Source organism: Choloepus didactylus, chromosome 3 (genome assembly GCF_015220235.1).
Source record: "Choloepus didactylus isolate mChoDid1 chromosome 3, mChoDid1.pri, whole genome shotgun sequence".
NCBI lineage: Eukaryota > Metazoa > Chordata > Mammalia > Pilosa > Megalonychidae > Choloepus > Choloepus didactylus.
This window is the reverse complement of record NC_051309.1, coordinates 13839025-13851049: the sequence shown is the minus strand read 5'-3', so window position 1 is coordinate 13851049 and position 12025 is coordinate 13839025. Positions and strand designations below refer to the sequence as shown.

Below are 12025 nucleotides of genomic sequence, written 5' to 3'. Positions count from 1 at the left end.
TTTCAACTCCTCTGTCAGCTCCTGTGCATACTTAGCGTAGCACTTCCAAATGTCCTTTCATCCACAACTCTATGCATGTTTGAGCATCAGCCAGCAAGCATCTGAGCCTGTGTGGATCCTTTAAAGGACTCTAGTAAACTAATCAAGACCCACATTGAATGGGTGGGGCCAAACCTCCATGGATATGATTTAATCAAAACTGTCACCAGTGCTTGCTTTGGCAGCACATATACTAAAATTGGAATGATATAGAGAAGATTAGCATGGACCCTGTGCAAGGATGACATGCAAATTTGTGAAGCATTCTATATTTTTGCACGGCTCCCTGAGCATTGATCCTTTGCTGGTTATCACTGAGGAAAAGATATGTGTCAAAGCAACATATATGGCATCTAATATTAAAGCTGTGACTTTCTGGGAAAAAAAAATTATCACCAACATTTGGGTGGGTTACATCTCCATGGAAACAACCTAATCCAAATATCCCGCAGGATTGGATTAAAGCATGCCTTTTGAAGGGACATAATATGTCCAAAATGGCACATAACCTAAGAGATGAAGTCCAGAGTTTGCCCCAGAGAAGGTAAGAGAGACCCAGAGACATTTTGGGGGATGCCATTTTGAAACTACAACCTGGAAGCAAAGAACCAGCAGACACCAGCCACACGCCTTCCCAGCTAACATGTGTGCCAGATGCCATTGGCCTTTCTTCAGTGAAGGTATCCTCTTGTTGGTGCCTTAGTTTGGACACTTTTATGGCTTTAGGACTGCAAATTTGTAACCAAATAAACCCCTTTTATAAAAACCAATCCATTGTGGTATTTTGCATAATGGCAGCATTAGCAAATCGGAACACCCATGTTTTCTGTTGAGTACGGAACTGTGTGCCTCAAGAGACCAGCAAGCCAAGGGCAAGTGAAATAACCTTTTGTGTAATGTGAGGAGCCAGATAGATTCAGCACTTGAATGGATACCTGCCCCACAAAGTGTGATGAGAAGGTCCCAGCCCAAGGGCTGGGGGATTCACTCAGAAATTGTTTCCAAGCTAGTTACAGCCCCAAAATCTCCACTACCATCCCATTCAGCATTGCTGAAATAAGAGAAGGCTAAGTAGATACTCACCTGGGACAAAAACAAACCAACAATTTTTATTCTTATTTTTATTTTCATTATTATTATTATTTTTAGAAGTAACAAAAATGTTCAAAAATTGATTGTGGTGATGATACTGCGAATAATTGATTATACGCTTTGGATGATTGTACAGTATGTGACAATATCTCAATAAAATTGCAGGGAAAAATAAAAACAAAACAAATTAACAGACACCTTAGCAAGGTAACCACCAAGTATCTAAATTTGGGCTATTCTAGTTTCTGAAGGACCTTCCAAGATAAACTGCTTGGAAAATATTCAAGCAGACAACCTAATAAGGCAATTTGTTGAAGGGAATTATTACTTATAAACAATTTTAAATTACCTTCCAGGAAGTCCACACCAATTCATAATTTTACCATTGATGGATGATATGTCTAATTTGTCCACACCCTTGCCAGCCCTTGGTTAGAACAAGTTTGTGCTATATCTTCCAAAGATAAACATGAATGTTTCTATTTACCGAATAATTTCATCTCCATGAATTTACTCTACACATATATCTGTATATATGTGACAAAATGAACCAACGACAGTGTCCATTTTAGCAAGAAGCTGGAAATATGTTTAATGTCTATCCATAGAGGACTGGTTGAAGTTTATTCAGCCAGTGGAATTCTCTCTTACTATAAATGGGGACAAGATAAATCTATATTTCCTGACATGGAAATATTTTTAATTTATTTATTAAATGAATAAAGCAAGGTATGGATGTACGAACAGTATAATTATTTTGTGTCTGTGTCCATTTTTAAAACTATTATAGTAAACTATAAATAGAAAGACAGCTGCTAATAAATGGCAAACCAAACTCGAACCACCCAGACCTTTCATCTCCAAAGTCCATGTTCTCTCTCCTACCCAACAGAGTAGACACCTCTGGCTTCCATTTCCAAACTACTCACATAAAACTAGCAAATGGCACATGGCCACTAGTCAGATGGCAAATCCCTTGCATGCTTATCCTCTAGTACATTGCTTATTACTTTTATTCAGACACCTTAAAGTTAGGTTTTTAAAATTCCAAAGGAAACAAATCTCCTAAGGTGTAAAATTATACATGTCTTCATCTCAAGGAGGAGTCACCATCACAACCTCTTTTGCTTTCTGGCTAAGGGGTTCATTTTTTGCTATTATTGCCTGGGTTCTTGATTTATCACCATACCCTGGGCAGGCGCAAATGTTCACTAAAGTGCAGTCCCATTGGATGGATAATACGGCTTTGATTGTAACATAAACATCCCATTGCTGCTGTTGTGTATATTCAGCAACTCCCCCATTTTTTCACAGTTTTCATTCAGAAGCCCTAGACAAGAGTTGACACAAACACCCAGTTAGCCTGATTGTCCATGTGGTTTTCATTCATAAGGTTGACATTCACAACATTTACATTTAATAAGAGTATCACTCATTTTGTAGAACTTGCTTTATAAATTGATTGCCTTATCATATAATACTTGCAACACTTTTCCAAAATACCCTTGAATAAGCACAAGACAAAGTAGTTGCCTTACTTTAGGGGACATGTTTCTCACACACACACACACACACACACACACAATTCTTAGAATCCCACTTGCCACATGTACGCATGAATTATGTACCCCAGAAAAAAACATGTTCTTGATCATAACCCATTCCTGATGTTGTGAATCCATTGCAAATAGGACCTTTTGTAGATGTTATTTTTAGTTGAGATGTAGCCAACTGAATCAGATTGGGCTTTAAACTGGGTTACAGAAGTCCTTTGTAGGTGGAATGAAATTCAGAAAGAGAAGGAGAGAGGCACAGGAAGAGTAAAAACTCAAAGTCAACAGAACCTGGAAGAGAGAGGAGAGGACCTTGTCATGTGACAGAAAAGCTAAGGAACAAAGGGTAGCCAGCAGCCAGCCCCAGAATGACACAGTCTTTAGGAAGAAAGCATTGCCTTGCTGATACCTCAATTTTGGACAACTCCTAGCCTTAAAACTATAAGCCAATAAATTCTGTTGAATCAACAAAATGTATGACATTTGTGTGGCAGGGAAACAGAATTGACCCAGGGATGAGAAAATTCACTTAGAGCACTGAGATTCATTTGCAAAAGTTCTGCAAAAGCTCACACATTCCTAAAATCCAGCTGAAAATGAGTAGCAAAGAACAAAGCATTCATTGTCATGCTAGCATCTTTTTTGTACTCAACTCCAGCTGCATCCCCAAAACAATGTGGTAGTTCATTCTCTCTAAATGTAACATTTAACTTTTTATAAATTTTAGCCTTCTATTTTGATTGGTAGAATATATAAGCTTATTTTGATGCAATTATGATTATATGTGCCTGATGATTAATGCCCTACTTATATTAGATATATAAATTTCTTAATTCAGTGAGATCATTGTTTGTGTTATGATACGTTCCACCAAAATTTGTGTTCATGTCATCACCACAAAAATAATTTTTCTTCAGTGTTTAGATTTTAATTGTAATTATAGTAGCATTCATAAAAGCAGTAGTAAATGTGTCATCTTTGGTGGACAGAAGTTTCCAGAGCTTTACTCTGATTCCATTTACTGAAGGAATAAACAATTGGTCAATTATTATTTTAACCGTCTTTTCTTCTTGAAAGACCTTTCAACTCACAATATCATTTAGCCATTTGTAAAGTTCTTCTAAGGGAGCCAACACATTAACAGCTGCTTTTTTTTTTTTTTTTTTTTTGGTACGTGCACAGAAAAACTTGAAATTGAAAATGAGGAAAATAAATTTAGAATCATATTCGATTGATCTAAAAGAGAACCACGTTTCACACCTTCTGCTGCTGGCAATGTTAATTCATCACCTTCAGGCACAGTCTGTCACCAGTGTTATCACTATAGCCCTCATGGTGGATGGCAAATGTCAACAAATATTTTGGACAAGTTACAGAATCATCATTAGCTGTCCTGAGAAATTAAAATTTAGTACTTCATTTTTCATCAAACATTCACTTTTGCTCTTTGAGCTCATTGCTGCCAAAAAAAGTTTATTGCACAACAAATTTACCAACAATAAATTAAAGTTAAAGATTTGCATCACAAAATAAATGACAAAGCCACTGTAGCAAAGGCATCAAGCTACTTTCTTGACATTCGATGGCAATGCTGTTGAGTCTCCATAGCTTGCAGACCTTTCATGAACCCAGCTTACGATTTCTCTGCTGATCCTGCTAACCGATATACCAAGTGGCTGGCAGGAGAAGCAGAGTAGCAACTAATACTTCTCCATCTTCAACATACAGAACAGAACAAATTAGTTGTCCCTACTAGCATTCACATCCAAACACTTCATTTCATCATCACGGGTTCTGCATGAGTCCTTGGAAAGGAGGTATTATTTCGTGACTGTAAAGAATCAGGAATAAAAGAGACAGGTTATCACTGGTTAACATTCAAATTTAACCATGTGTTAAGGATAAAACTATGGGCAACTGCACATACTACTCACACACTCTTAGATACCATGGCAGAACATGTAAGTTCCCAGCATGATTATCTGGATGTTCACAGTGTCTGATATATGGTATGTGATATCTCTTTTGACCAAGGAACCCACTTTACTTTGAAAAAGGTGCAGCAGTGAGCACATAACCCACTTGTTCTATACAGAAGCTGCTAACCTGATGGAAAGATGTGGCTAATGGGCCAGCTTAGGAATAATACATTGCAAAGGTACAGTATATACTATAAATCAACAGTATACAGTACCATGTTCTCCAATAAGTAAGATAATATTGTCAAATATTCTCTAATGTTATAAAATTCCTATTCTCCAGTAGTTAGAATATTGCCATCATTCCCAGTGACCCTGTTGGGGAATTTATGTTTCTTCTCCTCACAAATCTTTCACAGGATACCTAGGAAGGATTCCACTAAACTTATAGCCTCTTGTCACCTTGGGCTCCTCATGCATGTATAGAATAGGCAAAGAAGGAATTGCCCTATTGACAAAGGTAATAGACCCTGATCATCCTGAGGAGGTAGGATGGCTGTTACATAGAGGAATAAGGGATGCTAATGTTAGGTACTCTGGGGATCCACTGGGGCATCCACTGACACCCTCACGCCCAGTTTTATTGTAATTGGGCAAGTATAGTAAACAGGGCTAAACACTCAGACAAGGACAGAGAAGGAATGAATAATTATGAATTAATAGCACCATCTATCCCAGCAAGTTAAAGAAAATACTCATTTTTACTTTTTCCGGATTGGAGCAAATTTCCTCCAGATCCTACTTTGGGATTTTAAATTACTTTCCATTATCATTAAGAGTTGCCTTACCAGAAGCTTTACTTTCTCATTTATCCCCTTATAAAACAAGGACAATGCCAGGTAAAGCTGCCCTGGCTCTATATAACACTGTGGAAGGAGGTCAGAATGCTGCACAGATTATTACTTTTTACAGAATTGCTTTAAAAACAAATTGAATTTCATTGTCTGGAATGAAATTTTATGTTTTTGCAGAGAGGAGACAAAAGAGCATCAGCCATTATAAAGTACATGACAATGATATAATTGAATGAAATCAGACAGATTTTTATACATGAGATTTAATGCTATCTTTGAATGAGCTTTAGGAGATTTGTGTCAACATCCGAACATATGATTCATCAACACAAAGTACAAATGACAAAATTAAGATTACTGTGTTTCAATGGAGAGATAAAGAAGCTGATTCTCATCATCACAGCTATTTTTCAAACTTAACTTCTAAGACTGTCTTAAAGTAAAGGAATTGAGATGTGTCCAATGATGATTCCACCCTTGGAATCCAGAAGGGTCTAACGGTTATTACCACATTGAAGCAGAGTTTCCTAAAATATATAACAGGATTGATGAAGATATAAGTCATGGAAAATGGAAAGAGTCTTTTCATAGTAAAGGCTGAAAAATCCTGTCGTGCTGAGTTAGGTTCTCTGGGGGATATATCCTTGCAAAGCTTGAGAGCCACCAATGCTGGTTGGATGCTTCTCAGTAAGGCAAATCAGACTCTCTCTCGGGAAGTCACTGCCCCATCAGGATTGATTTGGAAGTGGTTTGATTGTGGCAAGTGAGGGAAAAAATAATAGAGGATTTCTCCCAGGTTTTCGGTTTGAGCTACTGGCTGGAAAATGATATCAGTTTCCGAAACAAAGGAGGCTGAGAGAGGAAAATGAATCATAAGTTCATAAACATACCTTCTGTGGTGTTTTGGAGCTGTTATATACACCAGAAAAACATGTTCTTAAATTTAATCCATTTCTGTGGGCCCTAACCCACTGTAAGTAGGACCTTTTGATGAGGTTACTTCAGTTAAGGTGGATGGGGCCCAGCCCAATCAGGATGGGTCTTAATTCTTTTACTGGAGTCCTTTACAAGCAGAATGAATTCAGACGTGAGAGAGAGGAAGCCACAGACGAAGCAGCCAGAAGTCAAAATCAACAGAACCCGGAAGAGAAGAGAGACCCCAGGAAATGCTGCCATGTGCATTGCCATGTGACACACTTAGGACCAAGAATTGCCTCCAGCCAGCCCCAGAATGCTACAGTCTTTGGGGAGAAAGCATTGCCTTCAAGATGTATTGATCTGGACTTTCTTTTAGCTCCAAAACTGTAAGATAATTAAGTCCCATTGTTTAAGCCAACCCGTTTCATTGTATTTGCTTGAGCAGCCTAAGAAAGTAAAACACCTTCCTAATTATTACTGCATTAAGAGTGACAAGTGATAATTTTTGTTTGGTTTTAAGGATAGCCTGTTTGAAAGGGAAGTAACTGTCTTTTTCTTCTGCAAATCTTTTGGTGGGACCATCCCTTTTAGATAACAGGTCTTTACCTTCTCTGTATACCCCAGTGTCTCCCAGGCTGTGTGTGTGTGTGTGTGTGTGTGTGCACATGTGCATGCATTTTTTTTTCCTTTTAAGAAACTGACAGTGATGCTTTTACCTCAAACAATATCAACTATCTCCTCAAGCTGAAATGTGTGCATGAATTTGCATGATGGTTTTTCAAAACCAGACTTATTGATGGAAAACAGAAGATAAAACAGGAGGTTTATTTTCAAACAAGAAAAGTTATGTAAAGAGAGATGACATATCTATTATCAGAACAGGCTTATTTATGGTCAAGCAAAGATAAAATACTTAGAAAGAAACTACAACATCTAGCCTTCGGTTCCAAAGTTTCAATCCTACGGCCTGCCCTTCTCTCACTTCAGTTTTCTTCCTTTAGATCTTGAAAGCTATCTTCAGTGAATGAGATTTTCCCTTTCTTGATAATTGCTTCAAAGAAACTGAAGGTACCTGATCCTGAGCATAAAGTTAGAACAGAAGATGGGATCTGACCTTTACTTCATCATAAATCAAAACGATCTTAGGAAATTGGGCCACTCCGAGTGAAAGGAAGACATAAGACCAAACAAGTGCTATGAGTCTGACTGGACTGTGAAAGTCATTGAAATTGGCCTTGAGGAATTTCACTCAATGTACTGCAGTCTTCCAAGGATTTGCAGCCACTCAGAAAGAAGAGTAAAGAGAAAACAAACATTACAGTATTCCAACCAAATAACAGAATGCTAATATGATTTTCAAAGTCCTTTCCTATAAGTTATCTCATTTAAACCTGGCAGCAGCCCACTGAAGCATGGGCTAAAGAAAGAAAAAATCATAAAGGCTAGAATTGTAACACCCTTAGTAGCGGGGAAGGCAAGATTCAGACCCAGATTTCTCAATATCTAAAGTTTTGCTCCTACCACTACTTCAGCACGAGAGAAGAAGTAAGCTTCAGACCCAGGCTTTAAAGGCTTTGGAGAGCATTGAAATGCAATTATTTTCAGATGAGGAGGTAAGTCCCTGCACAAATTTGGGGGCTAACTCCTTACCTACAAAAACAAAACAAAACAAAACATTTTGGGGGGTTAGTATAAGAACCAACTAAGAGGATGGATGGGTCTATGGAGAAAAAAATATAAGGTACTGGAAAATGTGTGTGTGTGTACGTGCACACACATACATGCCATCCCTGGTGTGGGCAAAGACAAATTTCATCTCCATGCTTCTCCAGACTAGTCCACTGGGCTGAAGAAGTGCATGCAGAAATAACTCACTGCATTTTTTATAGCAAGAGGAAGATGCTATCTCAACTGGGGCAAAAGCCTCCATATAATTGCAATTATGAATGAGTTCCTCTAGTCAAATTTTACATCCAACCCAAAAATCCTATCTACCTGTCTCCTAGAGAATTCCTTAGCTCCTGTAATGGATGCAAGTTCACCACCACTTCCCACATCCCCACCCCCACACCCCCACCCAGGAGCTACCCAAGGCCATTGTTAAGTAGGGCTAGTTATTGAAAATTGTTACTATTGAATGCAAATCTACCTTTCTGCAATTTCCACTTGTATCTGTTCTCTGGAGCCACACAATTGCATAGTGGATTTTATTTATTTATTTGCCATTTTTCTTCAAGACTCCATCTCCTTACCTAATTTCCTTTGGCCTCCTTGCTATCACCATCTATCTTAATTTTCACTCACTACAAATGCCCATCACAATCCCCAAATCTGCCATCTTCTAGATCCACTTTTACTCGTTCCCTATTTACTCAAGCAACAAGCATGCAGAGACCATAGTTACACAGAGGTTTGTGGTAGGAAGCTCACTGAATCATCAGCCAAAGGAGCACTGGACTGAACAGCCGTAGGTAAGAAGATCTTGGCTGATTCCTGTTAGAGCCCAGAAAGAAAGGAACTAACATGTAGAAGGAGTTTCTAACCCAGAGGCCCCGCAGGTTATCTCACAGAAAACAGGCGCCCCATAAACTAAAGAATGAAGGCTGTTTAAGGCTGTCCCTGCCACAGTGGTGCCCCAACCCCAAAAGGCGGGTAAAAGCAAGATCAGATATTTCTGTAGGACAAACAACTGAAAAGGCCTGCTCTCCCTAGACAGATAATGTAGCTGCTTTTCTGAGAAGAATAACGGGCTAGAATCCTAACAACCTATCAGCCTAGAAGTTGACAGACACCCACCCAATTGAGGCACAGGATGCACTCAGCAGGCACCCTTCTCCCCCAACACCCTTCTCTCCCCACATGGGTTTTTCCTTTACAAAATGCTGCTCTCAGATAGAGGGCTGGAGCCATTTTTTCCTTTCTTTCTTTTCTGATGGCTCCCACCTGCTTTCTTCTGCTTTCTTCCTCTAATAAACCTTAAATTCTCTACTGAAACCATGACTCGCTGCGTTTGTGTGGATTCTTGAATGGCTCTGAACCTAACAATTCCCAGGTTTCTAGGTTAGATGTCTTGGAAAATGATAATGTCATTACCCTAGAGAGGGATTATAGGAAGGCAAAGATATTGCTACGAGTAGGAAAAGAAAACATGAGTTTAGTTTTGAAAATTGATTGTTCAGTAGTATTGTTTGTATTGCTGCCCAGATAGAGATGTACAAAAGGGATGTTGGTTTACAAAGCTAGAGGTCTGGAGGGATTCTGGCTGGAAGCAATAATTGATGATTGTGGCAGAGATTGACGAGCTACTCGTCAGTTCTGTTTCTCCTTCCTAGGCACAATGCTAGACCACATTTCCAGGCCTCCTTTGCTTTCAGGTGTGGCTATGTGACTGAATTCAGAGCAATGGAATGTAAATGGAAGTGCTAGGCAGCACTCCTGACACAACCCATAAAATTCTCCTTCAGGTGACCTCCATATTCTTTCTAGATGAACTTGGATGTGTTATGTGAAGATAGACGAAATTCATGATGAAAGATCTCGATCCCTGAACCACCACTTGGAGAGAGCCACCCACTCCCCAATCAAGTATGCCCATTTTGCACTTTCTTGTGAGCGAGAAATAAACATCTTTTATGAGGTTTGCAATCTGTTGGTAACTTCAAATAGTGCTCACCTAGACAGTTTAGAGGGAACATAGTCTCAGGATCTAATAGAATGTTGCTAAACACGTTTAGTCCCCTGATAAGATAAATAGTGTGCAGTAAGTATTATTTTGCTCTGAATAGGATTGGTTTCCAAGAAAGTCTGCAGAGATGGAGAAGTGTCACCTGCAAAATGCTAGCAAGATAGCTTCCCATACAAGTCTACACAGGGAGCATTACCCTACTAAACTCACCACAACCCACAGGCTGGCCTTCGGACCCACAAGCTCAAACTATTGACTTGTCAGCTCCTAAGGCTAGGATCTCGTTAACCAAGTTTGTGAGGCCAGTGTATCAACCAGATGTGCATTGGTTAAATTATGATGAGAAATATAACAATCAAGTAAAAAAAAACTCATACGTGCTTATCAGCACTTTCTCTCCCTGTAGACTTGCTATGTGGGAAGCTAAATCAAACTTAAAATACTGCTTGGTAAACACAGAATTAGAATAAAGGCTATTCTCAAAATATTCTAGAATAGTAGAGTACCAGACTAAAAGCCTGAAAAATGATGGGGCTGATGCTGTGGCCACGAGGGTGGCTTCCTCCCCTCTTGAGCTCCAGCATGAATTAACCTGGAACAAGGAGCCCAGACCTTGAGACGGATGCAAGCCTAGCTACATCACAGAACTGAAAGCAGAACCACCCACCAAGTCCAGAAAAGATCAGCCAATGCCCAGGTGACCCACTGACGCATAGAAATAATGAAGCATTATTCTTTTAAGCCACTGTATTTTGAGGGCTTTGTTATACATCAGTAATTAACCATCATATAGGAATAAACATCCCTAGTCATGCTAATGCATGTTTATGTTACATTTCCTTCACCAATTTATTCAGCCATTATTTGTTTATTGCCTAATACATGCCAGGATCTCAGTGATGCTCAGATATAATAATTATTATATGTTCATAAAAATAAATTGTGTAGGCTCTCTTTACTTACTCTGGAATTGTTCATGTAAGAAGAGAATGAATTATTCTGTGAAAGGTGAAAGAACTCCCCCTCCAAAAACATTTTTAGAGGTAATACTGAAACCACTTTTAAAATTTTACTCTAACAACTTATCTATTCACATATTCTCCCTGTTGTTAATTCACATTTTTTTCAGAAAAGTACCTGTCATTGATGTTTTCAATATAATATCATGAAGTTATATTGCTGCTCTCTTAACTACTCATTTAATTTGTCTCTGTTTTTGCAGTTTTCTATTGTTTATTGAGTTTTTGATCCTCTATGCTAATAGTGAGACTATATTCGATCAGTTCTTGTATTTTTCAATTAATTGGTTTTTCATTTTATTAATTTTACTTTTATCTCCATTATCTCCCCTCCCTTATTTTCCTTGGATTTTTTTCTCTATTAATTTATTTAGTTAAAAGTATAGTTCATCTACTTTTCTTCTTTCCTAATACCATGAACTTACTTTTCATTATAGCTTTGGTTATATTCTATAAATATGGAAGTAATCTTTCACTGAGAATTTGAAAGAATTTAAAAGTGCTTGCGCTCCAAGCCTCTCTTGGAAGTTGTTAATTAGTAACTTTTTTAGTTTCTTTCAATGCTATTTGACTATCTAAATCTTCTAAATTTTTTAATCAAGTTTGATTATTTATGTTTTATAGAAAAATCGACTAATTTCACTGGGATTTTTGTCTAGTCTTTCAAAAAAATCTAACTACTCTATACCTTTTTATTTGTTGTTATTTACTCATATTTTCATTAGATGTTAAAATTATCTCTCTGTGAATTTTAAAATGTCACCATTTATTTTTTCTGGAATGCATTTATTTAATGTGTACTATGGATTCTTTCACTAACATAGCCAGAAGTAAGTCACAGTCATATTACGACTGAAATTATACCTAAAACATCTTAATTTGGATTTTACATGCTACTCAAACTTCCTGGCACATATTTCAAGGCTTTCTTATTGGTTATTTGAAT

The 12025-nt window shown here is 38.0% G+C and overlaps 1 non-coding gene across 1 annotated transcript; it reads left to right on the top strand.

Annotated features, from left to right (window-relative positions):
• The first annotated feature begins 208 nt into the window (after positions 1–208).
• Positions 209–315, top strand: LOC119530756. Its single transcript, XR_005216137.1, has one exon. It is a non-coding gene; the product is annotated as a U6 spliceosomal RNA (small nuclear RNA).
• Positions 316–12025: the final 11710 nt, after the last annotated feature.